This window comes from Callorhinus ursinus, unplaced genomic scaffold (genome assembly GCF_003265705.2).
Source record: "Callorhinus ursinus isolate GAN/ISIS: 27379988/994484 unplaced genomic scaffold, GSC_fseal_2.0 scaffold89, whole genome shotgun sequence".
Lineage (NCBI taxonomy): Eukaryota > Metazoa > Chordata > Mammalia > Carnivora > Otariidae > Callorhinus > Callorhinus ursinus.
The window spans coordinates 1,059,716-1,065,845 of NW_027397151.1; the positions used below are offsets into that span (position 1 = coordinate 1,059,716).

At 54.5% G+C, this 6,130-nt stretch overlaps 1 protein-coding gene across 4 annotated transcripts in view; it reads left to right on the forward strand.

Moving 5' to 3' along the window:
• DIDO1 (death inducer-obliterator 1) overlaps nt 1–6,130 on the forward strand; it is a 51,343-nt gene that overhangs the window by 485 nt on the left and 44,728 nt on the right. The gene's annotated exons all lie outside the window — the stretch shown is intronic.

Here is a 6,130-nt window from a genome sequence, read left to right on the forward strand (position 1 = left end):
CGGGCCGGGAGCCCGACGCCGTCCTGCGTTCGAAGTCGGGGCCCGGGGGAGCGTGGGGCTGCCCCCGCGTGAGCTGAAGGACGCGAGAGTGGGGTCGGACTCCCCGCGGAGAGCCGTGCGGTCGGGCGGTGAGGGGTGGCGGCCGTGACCGGTCGTGGCGCCTTCCCGGGCGGGAGCTGAGCCTGCGGCTCCAGAGTTCGACACGGACCCAAGACGCTGGGCGCTGCGTGTCCGTGATCACCCGCTTTGCCGCGGCTTAGCCTTATGGCCCGTCCCGCTGTCAGCTCCGTGGTGTGCGGCGGAGTGAGGACGTTAGGAAGTCTTTCCGCGGGACCCAAGGAAGAGCTCGAGGGGCAGTGCCCCAAGGACGTAGACTATTCCGGCCCAAAAGAGCTCCCGCCGCGCCTTCTCCGCGCACCGCGGCTGCACGGCCCCTGCCCCCAGCGCCCGGCCAGCTCCTGGGGCGTGCGGGTTCCGCCTTCTTACTCGAGGTGGACGCGGGCTGCTTTTGTCTGTAGCCCTCCCCACGGGGCGCCGAGGCCGCCCGCTCTGCTTCTGCGATCGCCCCTCCCAGGGATGCTGCGCGGTGTTCCGAAGCCCGGCGGGCAGGGCGACCTCGCGTCGTGCCTGCCCCCTGCACGCTCTCCGGGCACTCCCTGACGGCTGTGCGAAGTGAGCACAACCGAAAAGCCTCTCCACTCCAGCCGGTGTCCCGGGGCTTTCCCCGGGCCCTCCGGCCGGGCGCCAGGCTAACTCCTCAGAATGCGGAGGCTTTCGCTCCGCAGAGCCGCGTGGAGTGTGTCTTGTCCCCTAAACAACCCCTCTAGGTCCCTTTAGCTCGGCATTTTTTGTCACTGAGGCCTGATTCACCACAAATGTGTGAGCTTCACAAAAGTCGAAACCCCTGTCATATTGTAGGAGTTGCACCGGTATTTGTTGAGAATGGAAAGGAGTAAATGAGTGAATGATGACAGGGACCCTAACTGCAAGCAGTTTCCGCAGAAGTGGACGAAGGGAGAGAATGCCAGCAGTGCTCGGTGACTGAGCTCGCGGACTGAATGGCACTCAGATGTGTAGCCTGGTTGCCGAGGCTGATGGTGGTGACACCAACCGAGGAGGAGCCGCCCTCACGAGCAGTGGGCTCATGGGGAGGAGAGATGGGGAATCGGCGCTGCCTGTGGGGACGCGGCAGAAGCTCAAGGGAGGGACGAGGGCTGCAGGCGAAGCTTTGATGGTGACACCGTGTGACATTTGATAAACATACTTAGAGAAAGACCGTAGGGAGGAGGAGCAGAGAAGTCCAGAACCCAGAAGGACAGCAACAAATGGCTATTATCCAGAGAAGTCCATTAAGTCAGCAAAGAAGCTTGATGGGGACGAGGGGGCTTAGCAGGCTCTGCGGAAGCCACGGGGTGGGGGGTTTTAGAGGACGCAGTTGAGCAGTGTCAAGTGCAGCGGGGCCGCCCCATAGTCTACTTGACAGGTGTTGGTGACAGAACAAGGAGCTCAGGGACACGGCAGGAATGGACAATGTTAGATGGCAGTGAGTTGAGGTGAAGAATAGGGTGAGGGGGACACAGATGTGTGTTTAACACTTTGAGAAGCAGTGGATGTAGAGAGCAAACAGCAGGTGAAGTCGATCCCATGAGACACTAAAGCAACAGGATTTGGTGGCTGAGGGGGAGGGAGAAGCTTCAGACTTCTGGCTGGTGTGTTTGGGTTTACAGGGTGGGACCAGGGCTGAATAGGGACACCAGGGAAGGGCCTGATTGGGGAAGAGGCTCCGAAGTCAAGAGCTCACTTTGCACACGTTAGGTTTTGAGGTGCATTTGAGGCATCGAGTGAGTGGATGGACCCAGATCTGGGCAGAGGTAAAGGGAAGCACAGCCAGGAGTGTGTGAGCTCCCGAGTGGAGAGTGCACAGAAGAAAGGTAGAGGCCAGCCTGGGCCAGAGCCCTGAACACCCCATGCCCCTGGGAATCTGGGGGTGTGGGGGAAGCACGAAGGACGAGGGCTACTTTGGTCACCGCCTGGGGGCAGTGACCAGGTTGGTAGGAAAGAGGTGGGTCTGTGGAAGGGGAGCTGTGGGGTGGCCAGAGCCTCCACTGTTGTCCAAGTCCTGGTAGCAGCGCACAGAGAAGTGTAAAAAGTTTACTAGTCTTAAAAGAGCGTTAAAGTATTTTTAAAAAGGGACAAGTATTTTGGGAATAAAACAGTGCTCCCTTTACTCAAATCCTCGACTGCTCAATAACCAGGCCATGGGCCGTGTTTTACAGAACAACAGCATTTCGACGGTTGCTTTTAACTTATTCTCAACCCAAAAGCATAAAATCAAGCCCCAACGCACTGGAGGCCCTGCTTTCAAAGAGATTTGGCTAAAACAAACGTAATTCTTCAGGATAATGCATAAAGTGATCAGAGTCATTGCCACACGAGGCGGTCGACACAAAGGCCAACTGCCATAGCTTTAGCTTTTCATGGTGTGTTCTGTTTTTCCGTGAAGGTGTTGGGAGAGTCAGGAAGAATTTTATGATTGTTTAGTTCTGCTGCACACATTCAGGTGCCATGTATCTTATCTGAATTCTGAGACCCAGGAAAGCAGGTTTTTTGTGTTTGTTTGTTTGTTTTTAAGATTTTATTTATTTATTTATTTGACAGAGAGAGACACGGTGAGAGAGGGAACACAAGCAGGGGGAGTGGGAGAGGGAGAAGCAGGCTTACCGCTGAGCAGGGAGCCCGATGCGGGGCTCGATCCCAGGACCCTGGGATCGTGACCTGAGCCGAAGGCAGACGCTTAACGACTGAGCCACCCAGGCGCCCCTGGGAAAGCAGGTTTAATGTTTTTTGTTTTTTTTTTTTTAAGATTTTTATTTATTTGACAGAGAGATACAGCGAGAGCAGGGACACGAGCAGGGGGAGTGGGAGAGGGAGAAGCAGGCTTCCCGTGGAGCAGGGAGCCCGATGCGGGGCTTGATCCCAGGACCCCGCGATCATGACCTGAGCTAAAGGCACACGCTTAACGACTGAGCCACCTAGGCGCCCCTTTAATGGAGTTTTGATGTGGCCTCTACCCCTCCCTCCTCTCCTGATTGTATTTCTCTTTTGAGACTGCACCGTCGAATCAGAAAGCACAGAAACTAAGGGTCTTAGTTTCTTTGCTTAGGTAAAAGCAAGAGTAGGTATTTCCTGATCCTGTAAGTGCTGCTGAGATAATATAAACTGTGCACCATGGTGTTTCCTGAAACAGGTGGGGTGTGGGGGGCCACGCGTCCTACTACGTATACCAGTGGCACCCAGGCTGCAGGCCTGAGGGGCAGTTACTTAATTTGCCCAGTCAAGGCACTGTTTATGCACCATTTCATACGGAATTTGACTATACCCTTCAGACCTAGCTGGGCAAGAAGTTGATCTACATGTGTTGGCTTAAGACTTAGCCTTTTTTTTTTTTTTAATTAAAATGAAAGCATGTAGGTAGCACGCACACATAGGTGCACAAACGTACACGCTACTTACTGTGCGCACTTATGTCTGTATGTGCTCTGAGGATGCCCGCCCCCTCTGCAAGCCCAGTCCATGATCATGTGATCGCGATCAGGCATCTGATTGGGTGGTAGAAATGCTGAATGAAGAGATTCTTCCAATTGATATCCACATTTTCTTTTTTTTTTTTAAACACCCGTATAAAATTTTGGTTTTTGGTTTTTTGACTTTAAAATTCTTACATTCTTCAAATGCCTGCTTTCTGTTGGAATGAGAGGAACTATTTTTTTCTTAAGATTTTATTTATTTATTTGACACAGAGAGAGCACAAGGAGGGGGAACAGCAGAGCGAGAGGAAGAAAACAGGCTCCCCGCCAAGCAGGGAGCCCCATGTGGGGTTCGATCCCAGGACCCTGGGATCATGACCTGAGCCCAAGGCAGACACTTAACGACTGAGCCACCCGGGCGCCCCGGAACGAGAGGAACTTTTGTACATCTGACAGACTCCCAAGATTTTTCATTTCTCTGTACACCCATAAAGGGCAACATCCTGACCTCCCACCTCTGTAGACAGATTTGGGAGATGTTACTTCTCCTTGAATCTCTTACATTTTAGCAGCAGTTGGTTCGATTTGGAACTCAAAAATAGTTGTGGTGTTGGTAGAGTAATTTATGTGTATTGATGTTGTCTAGGTTCAGAATAAAACTCTCTGGGTGTGCTATTGATGGCTTAGTCTCTGTTACTCTTGTTGGCATTTCCTTCAAATGCTCTTGTTCACCTTCAGCACTTTGGTTCCACAAGCCAGTTGAGAGGAGGAATTAATTTATACAGTATTTTTGTTCTGCACAAATCCAGAAAGCCACCGTTAGACCTGAGTTTAAGAGGTCTCTTTCACTTCTTAAGTACTTTGATTTTGGAAACAAATCTCTTCAATTATAGCCTGTACACCTGTAGGCAGAGCCCTGCTCCTGAGGGCCCCCCAGGCCAGGGTGATTGTAACAGCCTGGCACCCTGAGACTTGCTGGTGGTGATGACCACCCTCTCTCACCTCAGGGAGGCCCCCTTCTCTGTTACACGCTGTGTGTGATGATTAGCCTATGAGCCTGTGTAGGCACAACTGCTTTACTCTTAAACTGCTTTTCTGTCGAAATCTGTGACAGGCACTGCCTTTCTGGCTTTTTTTAGTGGATGGATTCCTCTAGAGACTTAGGAGATGAAAGCAACCAGAAAGGAAATACAGTTCTCATGCTTCACACTGATTAAAACACTGATTTCTTCTGAAGTCGACTTTATTTTTCACTGAACTCACAGCGTGATGCGTCAGAGTAACAGGCACCATTCTGAAAGGTAGGAGTAATGAGCATCGTTGTATACGAACACACAACACTACTCTTGTTCAAGTAACAGAGCTAGGGCTTTACCATAGCAGAGGAGATAAAGCCCTTGCACTTGGTTTTCTGTCTGAGGACTTCTGGACAAGGGCAGGACCGAGGCGAGCACTCTGCATCAACGCCAGGTCTCGTGTACGGTTCTTCGTACCTTGATTAGATACTGTCCCAAGTCCCTGTCCCTGTACCCGTCATCCCTACAAGCACCCACCTGACACTGCACCCGGGAGTTCCAGTCTCACCTTGCAGAGACATTGCTGCTGGTTTTGCTTCCTTTAGAATCCTCAGCACGGTTCCCCCGTTCCAGCTTCTGATCAGAGAGGCCTCCTATGATCGTCCCCCTTCCTCCAGCAGATGAGCCCCATTTTACAGACAGCTGGCCCAAGGTCACACTGCTTGTTCCAGGTGCTTTCCGCTCGCAACTGCCTGGCCTCTAAACTCCCCGCTCCCGTATCTGGGGACAAACTTGAAGACACAGTCATGGTGGAAGAGTGGAGACCCCCATCCCTGCCAGATTCCAGGAGGGTGGTCCTAACAGAATCACACCAGAGCAGAAACAAACTGCGTTGTATTCCCTGGGAGAAAACCGACAGGCTCTGCCAGAAACTAGCAGCTCTTTTGATCTCTGGAGGTGCCCGTTAGAGAGTACAGCTGCCCGCGGGCCCCTGGTTCTCGCGCACGGCAGCATCGGGGATGCACGTGCAGGGTCAGCTGCGCGGCGGTGCTGCGCACAGCGCACCTTCCCGCCTTTTGACAAGAGCCAAGGGGTTCCTGCTTGTGAGGACCGTGCACGCAGGCGGCTGTAGAGGCACCTACGTGGTGGGGGCTGAGGCCCGCAGCCGAGGAGTTCCTGCCCTCGGGGCAGAGGTGGGTGGCGTGCACAGGGCCCCCGCGGCGGCAGGTGCCTCCCCTCCGCGGTCTGTCTGTGGAGTATCGGGGGGCGGGCCAGTGCCGGCGCGCCGAGTGAAGAACGTCCACGTGGAGCGCTGACCCTCGGCCAGAACCCCCCTTCCCCCTTCTGGACAGTGACCGGCTCCCCTTTCCTCGCAGGCCCTGCGGGGCGGTCGTGCGTCCGGGGAGGAGACGCTGAGGGCCGGCGTGCTGCGCTCCGAGCCCCGCAGGAACTTGAGAGCGCGGCTGGCGGCCGAGGACCGTTGCGCCGGCTCTCTTATCCTCGTCCCCGCCCCCTCGCCACGAAGCGGCCCAGGCCGGCGAGCGCTCCCCCGGAGGGCCGGTCCTCCTGCGGCTAGCGGCGGCCTGG